Source organism: Equus przewalskii, chromosome 12 (genome assembly GCF_037783145.1).
Source record: "Equus przewalskii isolate Varuska chromosome 12, EquPr2, whole genome shotgun sequence".
NCBI lineage: Eukaryota > Metazoa > Chordata > Mammalia > Perissodactyla > Equidae > Equus > Equus przewalskii.
The window spans coordinates 15,212,379-15,232,075 of NC_091842.1; the positions used below are offsets into that span (position 1 = coordinate 15,212,379).

The 19,697-nt window shown below is 42.1% G+C and overlaps 1 protein-coding gene across 6 annotated transcripts in view; it reads left to right on the top strand.

The window, feature by feature from the left end:
- The window catches only part of AUTS2 (activator of transcription and developmental regulator AUTS2), a 1,153,944-nt gene that overhangs the window by 144,165 nt on the left and 990,082 nt on the right, over positions 1 to 19,697 (top strand). The window contains exon 1 of one of the 6 annotated variants that reach the window (XM_070566477.1): positions 5,022 to 5,148. The exons of the other annotated variants lie outside the window; for them this stretch is intronic. The gene's annotated coding sequence lies outside the window, so the exon portion shown is untranslated. Of the gene's footprint in view, positions 1 to 5,021; positions 5,149 to 19,697 lie in introns of those variants that run through there. 6 annotated transcript variants of the gene reach the window in all.

The window sequence follows — 19,697 nt, forward strand, 5'->3', positions numbered from 1 at the left end:
TGGAGAGGCTCAGTGGTAATTGTCTTCCTTACTGGCTTTCCGGCTGGTCACTTCTCAGTGTACATGGATTGGTGGATCTGGAGAAGAGCTAGGCTCTGCTCCTTTGGCTTTGGGGAAGTTACTTTGTTTTTCTAAAGTTTCCTCATCCGTAACATGGGGATGCCAATAATTTGGGATGCTGTGAGGGTTCAATATAGATGATGTTTATGAAAGACCTTTGTAAGTGGCCTGGAACTCCCGAACTGCGTGGTGGTGATGTTTTCATCGTTGTGAGTTTGCAACAGTGCTTATCCAATAGTCAGTTCTGGTGTTTTGCCAAATGTTAAAGGCTTGGGAAATACCCTCTAACTCAAGGAATAGTTATCTCTACTCCACAGCTGGAGGAGCTTGTATCCAGAAGGCAAGACAGCTGAGCTCTCAGGATTTCTCAGAGAGCTGGCAGTCCTCCCTGAGCTCCTGCTCTCAGACCTGCAGGCCAGGTGTGGGGGTTATAATTAGGGTGGTGATGAACGCTGCTGCAGTACAGGCCTTTGCATGCCACAGGTTGGTTTCTGCTGTTCACTTGCAGTGTAATGGTGGCCTGTTCTTCTTTTGCCTCAGCTGTGACATCCTTTCTTAGTGACCTTTAGGAAGACAGAGCTGGATCTGTCTTGCTTCTTATTGCTTACTGTGCTGTTGTGTGCAGAGCGCCCTTGCTCTCCTTTTCCTCCTCTGGTGATTTCACAGGTGACTAAACTGAGAGAGAAGGCTGCAGAAAGTCACATTGCCAAGCACCTCCCTCCATGCCTTTCTCACTGCAAAGCCCCCAGCACTATGTGGGAAGAGGTATTCATCTGGCAGAGAAAGATGGGGACAACATCTGATACATGCAGATGCCCCAGGAGGTTATGATGAGTATAATGTGGTTGGAGGAGCAGCAAAGGACAGTTTGGAGGTGGGAGTTAAAGTCAGCTAGTGTCAGTGAAAGACCTTTTCTATCTCTGTGAGGCTTTAGACTTTAACTCTGTAGGATGTAGGGATTTATCGGAGGATGTTAAGTAGCAGGGGATAGTATGGGAGATGCATTTTCAAAGGTCACACTTGTTCATGGCAAGGTGGATGATGAAGGATGAATGGTGATGAGATGGCAAGTAGAAACTTAGAAGACTGCTGCAGCATTTCAAGTGGGAGATCCTGTGGGCCTCATCTAGGGCGTTGCCAGTGTGGGTCTCAAGGAGAAGTTGCAAGAGGTTTTGTAGGTGCATAGAAAACTGACATTTGAGTGCCTGCTTTGGGCAGGAACTTTAAGTACTCTACATATATTAGTTCATCTGATTCCCACAACAACAGTGAGGGGAAGGTGGTATTTTTTGCTATTTTGCAAATAAAGAAACTGAGGTTTAGAGGATGAGTAGCTTTCCTGAGGTGCCTGGGCAGTTGGTAAGTTGTAGGATCAGGATTTAAAGCTGATTCTATCAAACTCCAAGTCCTTTCTCTTCCCACTACACCACCCACTGTGGCCCTCAGGACATAGCCTTCATGTAGTGGTTTGGCATTAGCAAATCACTTTGTAAGGACTAGTCTTAGTGGTCTCTTGCAGCATTCCCATGAGGTGAGGGAATACAATTAATTGTTCAGCTAGGGTCTAAAGACAGAGGGAGGTTAAGTGACTTGACAAGGTATCCCATCAAGTGGTTTGAGAGATAGTGGGCAGAGGTGACGTGTGGAGCAGGCCATTTTGAGCCTTTAGTTGTACAGAAAGCAAGAATTTGCCAGCCCTGTTTTATAAATCCCATCTTCCTTTTGGTTTGTAGATTAGGATGAGTATAGTGGAGACGGTATGCAAGGCAAGTGTCTGAGCCTGAAATGGCACAAAACATGGTAGTATCTTGCGGTTACTTCATAGTCAAACTGTCTCCTCTTGCATAGTCTTTAATTAAAACAACAATCACCCCCACCAAAAACTAATCATCTTTATTAAGCATGAAGATTGGAGTAAGGCTGGGGAAAGTTGTCTCTTAAAAAGATCTCACCAGGTGCCGACCCGGTGGCTTAGTAGTGGTTAAGTTCACACACTCTGCTTTGGTGGCCTGGGGTTTGTGGGTTCAGACCCTGGGCGTGGACCTACGTACCGCTTCTCAAGCCATGCTGTGGTGGCATACCACATACAAAATAGAGGAAGATAGGCATAGATGTTAGCTCAGCCACAGTCTTCCTCAAGCAAAAAAGAGGAGAATTGGCAACAGATGTTAGCTCAGGGCCAATCTTCCTCACCAAAAAAAAAAACAACAAAAAAACCCCACCCACCTCACCAATAAATTATTTCCTTTGCCATAAGAATTGTATTGCTGAGCTTAACAATTAGAAGAATTCTCACTTTAACTCAGCCTTTTTTTTTCTATTTGCTTTTGCATTTGACGTTACTGTTGGTTGCACTGGGGCTACTTGGGGTGGCACAAAGAACGACATTATGATGAGAGCCATGGGAAACCTTTATTAATTATGTTGTGCCCTCATTCCTTGTCTATTAGTCTCTCTTGATGACTACTAATTTATTTTTTATTTTTGAAGGATGAATGCATTGGGTACAGTGGGACCTGAGAATGAGTTGAAAGCTTTACCTTTTACTAGGCTGGACACTTTGGGCATGTGGGACCAATAAATGGATCTCATGTTGTGATGAGAGTTGGAGGAACTACATTTGGGAAGGAGGAGGATTTGGGAAGGGCCAGGGATTAGAAAGATGCTGAACTACAAACCTGTGTGATTTCATATTTTGCTAATTGTTGTCTCTGAATACCATGTACCTTCCTGGTTTAACCCTGCTTTGCAAACAGAGACTGCACTTGTGCCAACCCTTAGCCATCTACTGCTTTCCCCTCAGAAGTCATGGAGTAAAGATGAGTAACACTGGCTTGTGCGTGTGTAGCTGGTAGCTGTAGGTAGGGAAGTGACCACCTGCCCCCTTGAAACCCTGTGTAAAATGCTGGTGAAGTGCTCTGGTTTCTGTAGTCAGGATGCTGAGTATGGGGGAGAAGGAAGTGACAGTCATTTACAGTGTCATGTTTAGTCTTTTGCAGATGTGCTTACAGTTTTAACAAAGGCAGAGAAGAAATTATAGGTTGGAAAAGAAATGCCTACAGACAGCCTGCTAAAGCCTAGGAAGGAGGAAACTAGTATTTGTGTTTTAGGAGTGCTAAGCCCTTGCTTACATATCAGCAAGCAAAATATTGGCATTCACTTCTGACTTGAGGAAGGCATCTCTGAAGTCAACAGAAGGAAATCCTAAACACAGGCCTCCCTCAGAAAGAAAGGAGCTGTGGAAATGCTCAGGATTATCTCATACAAGCCCTTTGTGTATTTGAAGCCTCTAATGAAATCAGGCTTATTCTCTAGGCCAGACAACTCTAGTTCTTCTAACCTTTTTTGTCTCTTTTATGCTTTTTTCACTTTTCCTAGTTTCTTTGCCTTGAATAATATCAATCAAAATTGGATGTTGTACCCTCATGCAGGGCCGATTTGCTGGTGACTTGATCAGGAAACAGTAGATGCCCAGTGATGCTGATGATGAGGATGATGAAATCTTCTTTTTGTATGTCTCATCTCCTTCTCTTCTCCTTCACCTGTGCATAATGTTGGTGTCTGGAACATGGTGGGCATATAAAATAAACATCTGATGAATGAGTGAAAGGAAATATACCTAATTCTTTCCTTTAAAAGTCAATATTTGCTCTGGGTCAATTAAAAAAACCCAGCAAACCATTGTTTTGTTTTTCATTTTAGACACCAAAATTGTAGTAAAAATTAGCTTAAATTGCCACAGTGCTCTGTAGCTTGTACAAAGACAAATAAAACTTTCCCAAAGAAGAATTTTCCCTCTTCTCTCCATCAGGCCCTCACTCCCTCCTTTGCTTCCTTCTTTCCTCCTTTCCTTCCTCCCACCCACTCAGTCATTCATTCATTCAATGAACGCTTATTTAACCTCTGCTATGAGCCAGGCATTATTTTAAGTGCTGGAGGTACTGTTATAGACAAAGTCAAGTCCCTCTTCTCATGAAGCTTTTTATTTCAGTGGGTTAAGGGACATGATTGACCAGAAGAAGTAATCTCTGTTGGTGACGTGCTCACAAGGTTGGTGGTTGTGTGGATGATAGAGGTAATGATCGCTCTTTTGTGGGACTTGCTGGCAAGATAGGCTTGATTTCACTTTCTCTTTACATAACCATCTGAGTCCCTATATAGCATTTTACCTGACATGTAGGATTCTATTTGGGCAGGATTTTGTCAGTTATCATTTATATATCCTTTCTTGAAATTGGGTTAGATCCCTTTGATTTATTTGGAGAGAGAAGTGGGTAATACACAGTGTATTTCTGCTGAATATCTATTTTGCTATGATGTTGACACAGTAGTGTATACCTTCTTTTATTCCAGTGTGTTTTATATTTAACATTCTATTATTCACAGATTGGTGGGTATTTTTTTTCTTCCTACCTTTCTTTTTATACTCTTTACCTTCAGTTTATTAAAAAACGACCTAATTAATATTCTCAATCCCGTCCCCTTTCTTAGTATAGGTTTCAACAATTTTTAAAAGTTTTTTTTTAAAGATTGAGACCTGAGCTAACAACTGTTGCCAATATTTTTTTCTTTTTTTCGTTAATTGCTCCCCCCCCCCCAAACCTCCCAGTACATAGTTGTATATTTTAGTTGTGGGTCCTTCTAGTTGTGGCATGTGGGGTGCCTCCTCAACATGATCTGATGTCATGTCCGTGCCCAGGATCTGAACCGGTGAAACTGGGCTACTGAAGTGGAGCAGGTGAACTTAACCACTCGGCCATGGGGCTGGCCCCAAGTTTCAATAATTTTAACACATAGTGCACACATCAGCCCTTTGAACTGAGCCCAACCCTGTGACATTCATTTGTTTATTCGTTCAGCAGATGTACAAAGCAAAAGAAGATATATGCTTCCTCTCTATAAATTTGACAGTCTAATAAGGCAATGAAATACAGAAGTACTTACAATAGTTACAATACTGTGAGGTAAATATGCCAGCATAAGTCTGAATAAACAGCAGTGAGCATTCAAGACACAAGTAGCTAGGTCAGCCTGGCTTGTCAGAGAAGGCTTCCCAGAGGAGGTGATCTTTGATCTGGTCCTTGAAGGGTGAGTATGTACTTGCTTCCCAGGGCTAGCTGAGAGAGAGCTAGATTTAATTGGTTCTGCTGTAACCACTGAGACACTGATCCTGAGGGTGGCTTTCTCTCCAAGTACTGAACTTGATGATGGTCTCATTGCAAATACAGCTTGGGTTTTGTTTGTTTGTTTGTTTGTCTCTTATTAAGTGACTCAGGGACTAGCTGTAGGTCACTCACCTGCCCTCCTTCTCTTCAAGTAATCTGGAGTAAACATAAAACTAAATCTCAGCCAAACATCCTTGTCACTGTGTTTGGTTCCCAACTCAACCTGTGGAATGGCCAGCATGCCTTCCAGTGAAAATGTGTTGGGGAAGCCAGAGAACAAAGGGTTTCCTTAAGGGTTTAGAAAAGCTCATTGACGTGTTTATTACTTGCTGAAAGCCCCAGTGAGTTTTCCAGTCTCCTTGTTGTTCTTAAAAATTGCCTTTCAGTTGTAAGGTTGTGGAGTTTTTTTTTCCTTTTGTTCTTTTAACCCTCTTCTGAGCTCTCTCAGGGAGAGATACCTGGTAAGATAGTAGGTCTTTCTGCTTTGTGTGCCCTTAGTAAGAGATGATCATTAGCAGCATTATATCTCATTTAGGAAATGGGCTTGCCAGATCATTTTAGCCCAACTCACCCTCTTTATTACTAATGCCTAGAATTAGGGCTTGGTTTCTCTTTGCGTTAGATAAAACAAAAAAAAAAAAAAAGGAAAATATAGATGTCGGTGGGGATAATTAATGATTATGATGGTAGGAACATTTATTGAATATGTAATAAACACTTTGTGTTTGCCTTTTTTTTTTTAAAGATTGGCACCAGAGCTAACAACTGTTGCCAATCTTTTTTTTTTTTCTTTCTGCTTTTTCTCCCCAGATTCCCCCAGTACGTAGTTGTATATTTTAGTTGTGGGTCCTTCTAGTTGTGGCACGTGGGACACCGCCTCAGCATGGCCTGATGAGCGGTGCCATGTCCGTGCCCAGGATCTGAACCAGTGAAACCCTGGGCCAATGCAGTGGGTCGCGCAAACTTAACCACTCTGCCACAGGGCCGGCCCCCAGTGTTTGCTTTTTTAATCCACACGACAACCCTGTGAGGTAGGTCCAATCTGTCTCTAGGAAAACTGAGTCACAGAGATGTTAGATAATTTGCCCGAGGTTATACACCTGTCTGCCTTGGGAGCTCATACACTTAATTGCTATGTTGTACTCCTTATTGAGAGGATTGAGCAAAATGCCTTGATTTATGACTTCGTCTTAAACATCTTGATGTCACCCCTGACTACTGCTTGTTGTACACTGGGGAGTCAAATCTCCTCGCTGCCTGTTAACAGATGTTCTTTTGAGTGAGACCATTTTTTTTGTGACTCTGTTATATAATAGAAAACCTTTTGGAAGCTGAACCCAACTTCTTAGTCTTCATGTCTTCAGCTTTTGTGGTCCTTACAGGTTCATTTTTGCCTTTCTGTTGTAGAGAAGATCACATTCAAATAGAGGCTTTAATTTCTGCTTGCCTTTTTGCATTTTGTATTTTGATTTCTTGCCTAATAAATGAAAAAGTGTTTAATAGTAAAGTGGAAATGCAAACCACTTTTTCCTTCATGAACCTGCTAATTCTCTTTCATCATGTGATATGAACACAACCAATAAAGACCTGGCCAAAATACAAGTGTCTTGTCCTATAAAAAATACAGTTATATATTAACATCAAAACTTACCAAAATAATTTCATTGGGATGATTCTTTTTAGATGGAGATTTGTTTTATAGTGCGAGCAGGGGACCCACACTTCCAGACCATAGAGAAGGGCTCCCTTAGTATATTTATACTGTTTAGTTATCAATCACTGCTTTCTAGAGAAGGCTGAATTGAGGGCAGAGAAACCTAAATCTTTTGTCCAAAGAGTTGCTGCCCATTTAAAATAATTACAAATAATAGTAAAGCATCACCAAAATAATCTTTTGTATTAATAAGAAAGTAGGTTTTGAGATTCAAAAAACTCAATTTACAAATCTCTAGTTTTGGTTATTTGGCTTAACATGTAAGGCACTTATCAGATAGAATGGTTACGAATAGACTTGAAGACAGGTACATTTTCCTAGTGATCTGCTAACTTCTTATGCAGTCTTGGCCAACCATTGATATAATGCTGAGAGTTTCTTTCCACTTTCCCCTCTGCTGACTTGAGTCTGTTTGGCACACTGGAGTCCATGGACCAAAAAATCTGTAGCTTACAAGACTATTAAACGCATGCTTCTGCTGCCTGGAAATGCCCCTGGACCAACAGTTTGTTGCCCTGTCCTGAGAGAGACTGGGCCCCGGGTCTGGTCTTTAACCTGGTTTTGCTGGGATCTTCTGTGCCATCGGTGGAAGGTGTGTTGCTATATAAATGTAACATCCACGAACTTTGTCAGATAATGTGTCTGGTGTAACTGCTGTGGCTGTGATTGGAATTGAAACACACTGCTTATTATTAGGGTCGTGACTGGCTGTGGAGGATATTGATGCCTGTTGTTTTTCGTTGCTTATTGATTTAGTGAGTTAGAATGCCTTTCCTTTGGTGCTAGCATTAAATAGTTGGGTCCTGTTAGCCATTTTGTAAGATTGTCTTCACGTGTGATTTGTATGTATTTCCTTGATCCCTCTAGGGGTGTAGTGTCAGGCACTGAGGGGAACGGATAATTGTTTACAGAAAATGTGGAGGGACGTCAGTTTGAGTTCAGATAGGAAGTTGGGGAATGTAGGCTTCCCCTGAATACTGTGGAAATTCTTTAAACCCCTGATTAACTTCGGAAAGTCCCTTCTTTGCTCTCACAGTAGGGAATTTGGCTGAGTGAGCTTATAACTCGAATGAGAACCAGGAGTTGTGGGTTAAATTCCTCCCTGGCAAAGATCAATATTTTGGGCTTACCTCTGCTCTTGTCCAGCTGCCTCTCACTGGATCTTTGCAAACTCTATGCAGCAGAGACTATCTTGCTAAATATTTTGGCTGTGTTTTGGGTTTTTATGAAATGGTGAATGGAATTTTTATTTCTTTACTGCACTTATTGAGTACCTACTATGTACCAGACCCTGTTCTTGGTCCTGGGATATAGTGGTATATAAGAGAAACAAAATTCTTAGCCTTATGGAATTTGTATTCTAGTGGTCTGTTCAATTGCAGTGTTCATTATTGAGAGGACCAAAATTTTCGCTGTTTCTGCTGTGGCACACTGGCGTGGGCTGAGAAGAGACAGTGGGGTTCAAGTCCTAGTTGCTGTTTTGATTCACTGCATTTCTCTGAGCCTCAGTTTTCCACTTGTGAAATAAGGAAATTGAATATTCCTTTTTTATTATTAATAAACCGTATTGAATTATTTATAGGATCTTTTCCAAGTTGTGTCGCTTATGATACTGATTTTCCCAAACATCTTAGCCTTTAATCTGAGCTGGGCTTCTAGCTAATTCATTGATAGTGACCAAGGTGTGCATGTTAATTTTTTAAAAAAAATTCTTACAGGGGCCAGACTGGTGATGTAGTGGTTAAGTTTGTGTGTTCCACTTTGGCATACCAGAACTCGAAGGTTGGGGTCCCAGGCATGGACCTGCACACTGCTCATCAAGCCATGCTGTGGGGGTGTCCCATATATAAAATAAAGGAAGGTTGGCACAGATGTTAGCTCAGGGCCAATCTTCCTCACCAAAGAAAAAAAGAAAATTCATAGACTGAGCAAGAAGATTGTTTCTGGAGAGTTGCTATTTCTGTACATGGTTGTGCAGTTTTTTAAAAAGTGTAGTGAATTTACAGATTTCCAAAGCATTACTCCAGGACATTTTCATTTTTATCACAGTGAACTTCCAAGACAGTGTTTATCTTATAAGGTTTGGTGGTATACAGATTCCTAGCAGTAAACTTACTGCTGAAACTGTGGTGATAGGGGCCTGGCTTTTGAAATAATTTTAAAAGAATGCCATGGGGTAGAATTTAAAAAATCATATGAAAACTGAATCCCTTCCCAAAATTTATAAAGAAAAGGAGCAAGAATGAAGAAATCCTTGTTTATTCTGGAAGCATATACTTGCGTAAGGTCTTTGAGTTTTTGTTGTGTCCTATATGTTGGTTGGTTGCAAGTGAGGAGAGTTACCTTTTCTTACTCACATGTGCCTCAGAATCACTCATCACTGTGTAAGAAATATATTTTCATTTGTGTGAAATCATAGAACCCATTTTGCCATGCACTTCGATTATAAAGCTCAGGGATACAAGCTTGTTAATCAAGCAGAAATATGGGAAGTGAGAAATGAAGCACAGGTTTTGCTTTCACACCTCTAACTGAGTGACTGCAGAGGGTGAACTTAAAAATAATAATTCAACCATATACTTGCATCACACCTTTTAATAAGGCGGTTTAAAAATATTTAGGGTGAACCTTCATTAAGATGCTTTAATTGCCTCAGCACGATTGAGTGTCATGCCTCCACTGTGCCAAAGAGCCTAGAGGAAGATGCCTGGGGGGCTGAGAGGCACTGTCACTCATTGATAGTTGAGGATGATGGGGTTGGAACCCCTTCAGGTCTTGGGATCTCATTTTCCTCTCAACTGCATGCTGTGGGGATAGAACCCAGGGCAGCAATGGCCAGTGTGAGTATAATTTACATCTGCTTATAAGTGACTGATCTTGTAAGAACAGGTACATAAGGCATCCATGGTTATCATCTTTCTAGGTCCATTTCAGATGACTTCATCCCTGTTACATCTTTCCTGACTGCCCCTAACTGGCCATGATTTCTCTCCATTATATTTCAGACAGACTAGACTAAGACTCTGGGTTTTTATCCCAGATTGCCTTTCTGTGTCTTCATTTCCTCATCTGTAAAATGGAGATAGTGAAAGTGCCTTGCTCATAGGATCATGATGGTTCTTAAATGAATTAGTGTAGGTGATGTACCTTTAGAATAGTGCCTGGCATTGTGCTGCTGCTATTTTATCAGCATCATTATTTTACATCCCCCTTGCTACATATTTCATTGTCTACTTTGCTATACTGATGTATTTAACTTATCTGCCTTAAATTGTGATGGAGTCCTCCCAGTCTGAGATTCCCTGTAACACGTAGCATGGTACCTTGGACATAGTAGGTACCCAGTGAGTATTCTGGATTGAGTTCATACAGAATTTTGTTAAGAATTCGAAGCAGGATGTATTCTTGTTCTGACTTTTAAAGCCTTTCAAGTTGGATGGGGACTGGTCTCATTTGCTTCTTAACTGCTGAGGCTGCAGCACCAAGGCCAAGCACTAGCTCATGGTCACCCACTGGGTGGTCTGATAAGAAGACCAGTCACTCAAGGCTATGGACTTCGTTCTATTCTTGCTGATATTATTAGTGTAAATGAGATGGCTTTTGATAATTCTCTGAGCAATTTAGGCCAGGTTAATGCTGGCCAGTTAATGCTGGCACTTCAGTTTCCTGAAGTGCCATGAAGAGGCAGGAACATGATTTATGTCAGGTGGGTCCCTGCTAGCTAGGATGAGCACTGAAGGCCCAGCTGTACTTCTGGAATAGTGAATGCCTATCAGAGGCTGCTTTTATTCCAGAGAGCTTTTTTTTTTTTTTAAACCATCAAGGGAGTCTGTGGTGATTAATGGAGAGGTACAGGGCTGAACTGGCTGATAGTGGATCTTTTGCCAGCAGTTCTTAGAGACAACTGGGCTTGAGGACATTCTGGCTGGCTGACACCTGAGTTGAAAATACTGAATTAAAATATAAAAATGATGAGTGTGGGGAAGGAGCATATAAAAAGGAGTTGTACTTGGCATTCCAGCCAGGTTAGCTCTGTCTTTTGTAAGGTAGGCACTTTGACACATGCAAAACTTGTGTGACTTTAGCACACAGAGGATTGCACTTCACTTATCAGCCAAACCCCATTCACATTAGTAAGAGTGTTGCCAGCATGAGAAGTATGTGGCTGTGGGAGGCCGGTGTTAGGAAGCTGATGAGTTCTTGACTTTGGGCTCTGGAAACAGCTCCTCGAGTTCAAGCTTGCAGGGTAAAGAAGAAGCTGTGGTCCTAAGGCTGTGGCTGTAAGGATGCTTACTTAGATTTGGGCCTGTGGAATCAGGCCCAAGATAGATGATGGATTCATTGTCCTCCACAGCCTTGTCCTCTGGAGACTCAACAAGGTCTTCCTGCTCCTCTTTCCAAGCTGCCCAAGTAAGTATATTAATAATGCCTCTGAGAGATTTTAAGAATTCTCTGCAGGAATCTGGAGAGGATTGAAGGACTTTCTTGGTAGTTCAGGAATGTTGATTGTATCTCTTGATTGGTTGCATATTGTTTTAGCTTCTGCTTAGGTCAGAATCTTTTTAGTGCTTATGTTGTCTTTTCTCCACACTTTCCTCTCACCCCCGAGCCCTCCTTCATGGTCTGCATCATATGAGAACTTTAATTGGGTTTTGAGTTGTATGTATGCAATCCAAACAGCTAGGTCTTTTTTCTTATTTTTTATTTTTTTAAATTTTAATGACTGGCACCTGAGCTAACAACTGTTGCCAACCTTTTTTTTCCCCCCTGCTTTTTTCTCCCCCAATCCTCCCAGTATATAGTTGTATATTTTAGTTGTGGGTCCTTCTAGTTGTGGCATGCGAGACGCCACCTCAGCGTGGCCCAATGTGTGGTGCCATGTCCGCTCCCAGGATCCGAACCAGTGAAACCCTGGACCACTGAAGCAGAGCGCACGAACTTAACCACTCGGCTATAGGGCTGACCCTTTTTTTTTAATTGTGGTAAAATACATATAATATAAAATTTACCATCTTAACTATTTTTAAATGTACAGTTCAGTATTATTAAATACATTCACATAGGTGTGCAACCAATCTCCAGAACTCCTTTCATCTTGCAAAACTAAAACTCTATACCCATTAAACAGCTTCCCATTCCCTCTTCCCCCCAGCTTCTGGCAACTACCATTCTACCTTATGTTTACATGAATTTGACTACTCTAGGTACCTCATATAAGTGGAATCATATATTATTTATCTTTTTAAGACTGGATTATTTTGCTTAGAGTAATGTCTTCGAAGTTCATCAATGTTGTAGCATATGTCAGAATTTCCTTTTTAAGGCTGAATAATATTCCATTGTGTGTATGTACCACATTTTGCTTATTCATTCATCCGTTGATGGAAACTTGGGTTGCTTTAACCTCTTAGCTATTGTGAATAATGCTGCTATGAACACGAGTGTGCAAATATCTCTTCAAGATTCCTCTTTGAATTCTTTTGGATATATATTGGAAGTTGAATTGCTGGGTCATATGATAATTCTATTCTTAATCTTTTGAGGAACAGCCATAGTATTTTCCATAAGCAGCTAGATTTTGAAGAAATGCGTTTAAATTAGTTTTCTCAGGCTTTGATCTCCAAACTGCCTTGAATTGTCTCCTGTAAAGTCTTATTTGATGGTATAGCTCCAGATGTGTCCTCCCAAACCTCTCCTCTGCCATTGGGATCGCATCATTGGAAAAGTGTGTGAAGCAGTAATCCACTCTTACCTCCTACTACTATATACTTGAGGGAGAATTGAAGACTAGATCAGGAGGTGAGTTGCTTATGGGTGATGCTAAATAGTTCTGTGTGTATGTGGGCAGTGGGTATGAGGGGTTGGGAGGGAGAGAGAATCCTTAGATCCTTCTGACTGCACTGATTGCTGTAGTTGGGCTGGGTAGTTCAGCATCATCTCCTATCCCCATGGGCCCTTCCATACTGAGGCCTCTCAGGTGTGCAACACTATCAAGGACTAAAATAAGGGTCATTTGTCATTTCTCTTCTGTCTATGCAGACTCAATAGGGGACAGCCAATCCATTTTATGTGTAGTGGCATGCCCAGTCTTTCTGTCCCTGGCTTATGGACATGATCATTAGCTGACTCCAGCAGGTGCATTCCTTCAAAGACCTTAGCCAGTAAGCTGTCTAGTAAGGTCTACATTTCAGATCATTAGGGGTCCTACCTACTTTGAGACACATATTGTGCCTTCTGCCTAATCTTCCTTTTCTGCCCACATCTTCCAAGACCAGTTTAATGTCACTTTGTTTGTGAAACTTTCTCAGAGTCTCCCCTAGGGCAAGTTAGTGCCTCTTGTATGCCCCACTTTGAGGTTATTGTCATCATTGTGCCTGATCAATTGTATTGTAATTATCCGTGACAGTCTCTCCTACCAGACTTTATCCTCCTCTGTGCAAGTGCCATGTTTTAGTCCTATCTCTTTCTCCCAGGACCTTATGCAGTATTTGGTATATTGCTGTGTCTGAGGCAATTGTCTGGTAAATATTTGCTGTGTCTACAAGTGATTGATGCCATGGGATAGAATAGAATTAGTAGTTCTAATCGTTGACCATGGCTGCAAATAGCTGTTTGACCACATCCAAGCCACTCACCCTCTCTTCCTCTCATGCCAAATTGTGTAAACTGAAAGAAAAAACAAGCATAGGTTAAAAAATATTTAGCACTTGCCACCATGTACTAGGTCTTTTGCTAAGCACTTTACTTGCATTACCTCATTTAATCCTAGAGTAACCCAGTAAAGTACATTTCCTTTTCATAGGTAATGAGACAAATGTAGAGAAGGGTGGTTGTCTGCTCAGTGCAAAGCCAGGTAGTCCAGCCTCTGAGTGTATATTTCTTTTTGCATGAGATTAATGAACTAATAGTCTAGTTACAGCCATGTGGAGCTAGGACACACTTGACACCAACCAGTTCTGGACCTGCAAGCTATGAAGTATAGAATGAACAGGGAGACCCGGGTGGGGAACTGAGTCCTTGTGTGAAAGAACCAGGTTTCAGTTAGTAATGGAAATGGAGGGAGTGATCAGTGCAAGTTAGACCGTAGAGGAGGTTGTGTGTCATTGAACAGGGGGTTGAGAGACACCTTTGCCTTGATTAGGAAGAAGGTGAGCAGAGGGAGAATGGGTCCCAGTGGAGGAAATCTGAGGATGAGGTCAATCAGGTAGCTGAAGAAGACAGGTTCCTGCAAATAGGGGACTAGGATTTAGGTGGCCTCCAAGGAGGATAGGGAAGTGGGGTCTTATGGGATTAGCGAGTCTCAGGCCTCCAGATAGAGTGCAAGCCATTTGTGTAGACTGGACCTTGGGATGTCCAAACCATGAAACATGTGAGGCATAGTCTGGCCACATGTGTTCACTTATGCTCCTTCCCCCGTCCTGTGCAGTGAAACAGAACATGGAAAAATTAATAAACATCCCAAGTCTCTTGACACGTAGATCAAAACCTATTGATAGTGTCTTGCAACTCTGATAATTTCATTGAATTTTATGAAGCTTAAAATTGATACATAGGCGTCCCCTTGATTAGCGTTAAGTGCCTCTGTCAGTCTGACACAGCTGGATAAACCAATATTGAATAATTGATTAAACATGTTACACTTGAACAAGGAGCGTAAGTCATATTATAGTATTTCAACTGTAAATAGAAGGGAGATAAAATCACAAATAGATAAAGTTAGTGAATATTTCTTAGTATGTACACAGCATCACTGGAATTTCTTTCCTTGCTGCATGAGGAGAAAGAAGTTGACCGCCTTCCAAGTATTGACTGCTGTCCAGGAAGTAGGAGGTTGAGGGGTGACTTATGTAATGTTCACAGAGTGGGTTTCATTTATAAATTCAATGAGATTAGCTGCAATCTTCCTGAAATTAATGGCAATGGAAATGCACCATTCTGCATTTAGCTACAAATAGCTGGCTGGCTCTCCAGCTTAGAGACCTAATTGTTCCTCAGGTGATGATATGTTTGCCTTTATATCTGCTTCCCCTCCTTTCCTGGGAGCTGCCTGCTGCCTTTATTTTCTGGGAATTAATGATGCGGACCAGAGCTTGTGGGTGATCAGGGTGGTATACAGCTCAGTCCTTTGTTGCTCCTCTTTCCCAGCCCACAGAGTAAGTTATTATTGGGAATAAACGAGGGACATAAACCAAGGTGAAGAAGATAAGGAAATTCTGTTAGGAGGGTCCTAATAAACCGACCTATAGCTAAGAAATGGAGATAATTCCTTCACAGAGTTGTTGCGAAGGGTAGAACACATGTGAAATCTTTAGAACAGTGACTAGTTGTCTTCATTATTGAAAGAAAAATAGTTGATGTTTGTGGTGGATAGTCAGGGTGGTACGACACAAATTCAGGACCATCAACAGGTATCTGACTGGTATAGTTGTCTCCTTCTAAGTGATTGGTATTGTGAAAGAGTAAGGTTGGGAAGTGTTAGTTCTCATTTGGGGCTGTTAACATGTCAAAGCATGTTATAAGCAGTGTATACTGGACATCTTTTATTGAGAGGCTATGGTTTTGTTTTTTTTCTTTTTTTGGTTGATTTTGCAAGTATTAGTTTGATCCATTTCACGTGATTCTTCTAATGTAGCAAAACATCTTTTATATTTTTACATTATAAGTGAGGACCTTAGAACTTTTTGTAGGTGTTATAATCATTCAGCAGACTTTTAGCAAATGCCTGTAATGTACTACGTATATGTGTGTAAATATTTTTGTATGAAGGGTTTGCTTCAAGTTCGCTATACCTGTGACACTGTCCTCAGCCAGGGATTTCCATAAAGGCAGATGGAAGAGCCACAATGGGTGCATTCCTGGCTTCCCGAGGCATCTTTTGAGGTGCCAGCCTCTTAGCTCCAACGGTAGTTCTGTCTTGAGCCAACTGGACTTTGGGGCCTGAGCTGCATGGCATGTAGAGTGTAGGCTGAGCTACATGGAGTTAGAGACAATTGCCCTACATCCCCTAAGTCAGGCTTTGCAAATGCTGCTTACAAGACCTTTGTGAATTTCAGAGAGAGTGCTTTATAAAGCAAGGATTTCCAGAGATCTACAACAGAACAACAGAAGGCTGATGTTTCCCCCTCCAGGCCAATTGCTTGTCTTTCCTTACTTTGCATAATAACTTTCTTCCACTTTCTCCCCGCCCCCCCTCCCCCCCCCAGCTCAGCTGCACTTAGAAAGGACTTAATGGCACCATTTAAAGTTAGAAGATAAATGTAGAACCCATCTATTCACGAACACCGATTAGTTGTACTTAAAAAAAAGTGATTTCACATAAGGCAGGAACAGGTTGCTACTTGGAGGAGCTAACGGCCAGTTGGTTTTAGAGAAGATCACAAAAGGAAATGTGGCTTCAGCTGCTGACCCCTCAGTCCAAGGAGATGTGCCGTCTGTGTTGGAGAACTGTGGGAGACAGTCAGGACCTCTGAGGCAGGAAGAACTGAAGTTGATTGGCCCCGCAGTAACATTGGCCACAGTGCACTCATGGCTTCTGGACATTACTGCCCGCCCTCCCCACCCCTAAAATCTATTAAAGCACCCAGAGATCTTTCTACATGTACCTATAGGTTTTTCTTTGATAGTTTGCCTTTCTGTTCTATGACCTCTTTTTAGGAGTAATTTTTCCTATAGCTTTAGCAGGTATCTGAAAAGGAGAATGGTGAAAATGTGGATCTGGGTTTCCAAAGGGAAAAGTACTTGGCTTTAAAACACTTAGTTAAAAGCATGCATTGAGTGCTGCTAGGTCCCAGGCACTGTGTTGAGCTCTGGCGATATGGAAGTGAGTATACACTGTTTCTGCTGTCAGAGAGTTCACAGTCTAGTGTGGATGATCTATGCTTGAGTAGATGGTGTCAGTGTAGCAGTAGAAGGGGCACATGGTGTGCTAGTAGCACAGAAGATGCCATGTTAACTATGTGGGTCAGAGAGTGAGAGTGTCTAGGAGATTCCTCAGACAACGTGGGTTTGGACAACAATGCAAAGTTTGCCAAATAGACAAGAAGACAGATCACCAGGGCAGAGGGACAGTGGTGTCTTAGGTGAAGGAGCTGGGAATCCAATCCACAAGCCAGAATTTTTTGTTTCAGTTCCACCTCACGCCTGTCAGCCATGTGACTTGAGTTTTTACTGAGAAGGGAGAGAAATGGGGGACCCCCATGTCTCCCTCTCTTTTGTTTGGCCTAGGAAGCTGGATTGCATCCAACCTCCAGATAACTGAGGCTCACAGAGCCTGAAGTGTACACAGCTAGGTAAGTGAGATCCAGGTTCAACTCAGAAAATTCACATTAGCCCAGTGCATTTCTGCTGCCCTGCCTGTGAGATACTACTCTGTGGTTTCTCTGCTGTTGGATTAATTCCTTCACTCATTCATTCCATAAATGTTTGCTGAGTTAGTTATAAACAACTGTACAGTCTGACAGAGGTATAAGGGCCTTCCTGTCAGGGAAGTTAAGACTATAAAGTGGGAATTAACTTTGAAAATAGAGGCTGGAATCAGATTATGATAAACCACACTAAGGACTTAATGATTTACACTTCTTAACCAGAGAGGATGCCATTGAGTTTCTGAATTTATAGCGCAAGGCAAATCCTTTTTGATTCCTGTGTTCCTTGACTTTATTTCTGTATGATACTGCTTTAGTGTATTTGAATAAATTTTAAAAATGCGTGCATAAAGGTAGGCTTTATAAGCCTTTCATTGCGAGAGTGGGTGTGTAAGATTGTGGGCTCCAAGAGCCAAACAGCCTGCATTTTTTTGCAGGGGGCGGGGGAGTGGAGGAAGATTAGCCCTGAGCTAACATCCGTGCCCATCTCCCTCTACTTTATATGTGGGGCGCCTACCACAGCATGGCTTGCCAAGTGGTGCCACGTCCACACCCGGGATTTGAACCAGCGAACCCAACCCCAGGCTACCAAAGCAGAATGTGTGCACTTAACCGCTGTGCCACCCGGTCAGCCCCAAACAGCCTGCTTTTGAATCCTGGCTCACTGTATGAGCTGTATGACCTTGGGCAATTTACTTAAACTCAGAGTGTCTCTTTCCTTCTATGGGAAATGCTGAAAATAATGCCTACATAAAAGTTGTTATAAGGATTAATGGAGCTAATGCAAATAAAGTGTTTAAAAAGGTGTCTGATACGTAGCAAGCACTTAGTAGGTATTAGCTAAAGTAATTGGGGAGTTGCCTGACTGAGCCCCTCAGTTGGTCTAATTTTTCTGTCATGCCCTAGAACAGTGTGGCAGTTCCTGAACCTGTCGGTGTGTCACAATCATCCAGAGAGCATTTTAGCATAGACAGTCCAAAGATTGCCAGTTCTGCTAAGATGGAGTAGCCCCATTCCTGCTAGATATTCCCTGTTAAACTAAAGATCTTGGACATAACACAATAAAGAAGCACATGAAGTCTCTGAAAGATAGAAGGAAGAGGGTAGGCTGTGACTTGGGGACTTGAGGAATGATGCGGTGATTTGCTTATTGCTGTTTGCTTATTATTTGATTACTGACTCCCATATATTTTGGATAGGGAACTGCAAAAACCTCCAACCCAGAATCACCAGGAGGCAGAGACAAAAAAAAACTCTAGCCAAAGGCCTAGGAAGAAGGTGGGCTAACAACAGAAAACCTTTTGGCAATACCCTTTCTATTGCCTTTCTATACACCCCACACCCCTATACTCCTCTATCCCCACCATTTCAGCTGGCCCCAGCAGGAAGTTGGTTGATCTTTCATCCTCTGTCTTGGAAGCAGGCAGTGTACTTCAATTCCCCTACTGGGTAGTGTCAACAGAACTGAGCAGGGTGCTGATCTGCCATTCCCCTCTGGGCGGAACGAGGCAGTGCTCTGGGACAGTGCCAGGATAGTGTCAGTGGGGTCCAGCTTTGAGCTGAGTTTCCCCCCCATCCCTGAAGCAAGAAAGCATTATGAGTCAGCCTTTCCCTTCCCCCTCCCTGCTGGCAGTGGGGCTTAGGGGAGTCTGATCTCACATGCTCACTTGGAGGTAACGAGGTAGTGCTAGTCTGCTTTATCTTCCCCAGGAAGGTGTTAGCAAGGCCAGGCAAGGAGCTGAACTTCCCTCCCACCACCTGCAACAGCCAAGGTGACTCAGTGCTCAACCCTTGCCAGGGTAGCGTTGGTGGGCCCAGAAGGAACCAGAATTTACATACCCACTCAACCCTCATGCTGCATTTTTTCAAAACATTTTACTGAGGTCATAATAGTTTATAACATTGTGAAATTTCAGTTGTACATTATTATTTGTCAGTCACCATATGAATGTGCTCCTTCACCCCTTATGCCTGCCTCCCAACCCCATTCCTCTCTGGTAACCACTAAACTGTTCTCTTTGTCTATGTGTTAGTTTATCTTCCACATATGAGTAAAGTCGTATGGTGTTTGTCTTTCTGTCTTTGGCTTATTTCACTTAACATAATACACTCAAAGTGCATCCATGCTGTTGCGAATGGGATGATTTTGTCTATTTTTTTATGGCTGAGTAGTATTCCATTGTGTGTATGTGTGCACGCGCACGTGAGAGTGTGTGTGTGTGTATCTTCTTTATCCTTTTCATCATTTGATGGGCACTTAGGTTGCTTCCATGTTTTGGCTATTGTGAATAATGCTGCAATGAACATAGGGGCGCATAAATCTCTTTGGATTGTTGATTTCAAGTTCTTTGGATAAATACCCAGTAGTGGCATAGCTGGGTTGTATGGTATTTC